The sequence below is a fragment of the Austrofundulus limnaeus genome, unplaced genomic scaffold, assembly GCF_001266775.1.
Source record: "Austrofundulus limnaeus strain Quisiro unplaced genomic scaffold, Austrofundulus_limnaeus-1.0 Scaffold292, whole genome shotgun sequence".
NCBI classification, from domain to species: domain Eukaryota; kingdom Metazoa; phylum Chordata; class Actinopteri; order Cyprinodontiformes; family Rivulidae; genus Austrofundulus; species Austrofundulus limnaeus.
In genome coordinates, this window is record NW_013952694.1 from 26,605 (window position 1) to 27,665 (window position 1,061).

Here is a 1,061-nt window from a genome sequence, read left to right on the forward strand (position 1 = left end):
TCCCGATGACGTCACTTTCGTTTTCTTCTCAGACACTAGAGGCACTACAGTTCTCCTAAATTTGCCTTGTTTTTTGAAAACAAGGATGTTATACAGGCGCAGACATTTTGGTTTATAAAAAATGGCAGAAAAGGTCCACATCGTGTCATCAGCTCTTTAAGCTTGTATTTGACTCACATCCAGGAGTTGATGAGGCCCGGCCAAGAGATCCCTTTGGCTTATGGACGAACTTCTCTCCCGGAGGGAAACAGCTAACAGAAGTGTGTCCGTCTCCTTTCGATTCTGACTGTCACTCTGACTGTCAGGCAGAAACTGTGTTAGTGATTAAAAGAGGGTTTTCTTAGTTCCGCCTTCAGAGRTTAGATTAGAAAACAGGAAGATAAGGAAAATGTTAACTCAGAGACTTGCCATTGCCTCCTGAAGCTAAACAAAGATTATTGCTTCTGTGTAGTTCAGAAACAAAACGTATGATTTGTTTAGTTCTTATTTGATGAGAACTCTTTAAAAACATAACTGAAAGAACAAATTACTCCGAACTCAGAACATTTGCAAATATGATTCAAACAAATAAAACATTGACGTTTCATCAACTTAAACCCTAAAATTTAGTTTAGTTAAATAAGATTTTTGCACAGAAAATTGATACATAGATCTGTTCTCTTTCCTCCAAACTTTGATAGCATTCTCTAATTATCAAAATGCGTAATAATTTTCAGTTAAGAGAACAATAAATCAAATAAAAAGAAGATTATTCTGTTTATTATCTGATTAAGAAAAAGAGAATGTCTCTTTAAAGATTAAGGCGACCTGAGGTGGCCTAAATTGAGTTCCAACTTGAACAGAGTTTCTGTGGCCCATCAGAGGTCTGAGGTCCAAAACAGTTTCCTTGGTTATTTCACTCGAGGAGACCTGAACAAATTACAATCAGGTATTTTACTGTGGTTCTGAGCCAAGCCTTGCAGCTGAATGAGAGACTTCATGATTCTAATTCTAAAATAAAATCACTCATTTTTTTACATTTACTATTTAATAAATATTTTTCTAAGTTCTACCAAACTCAT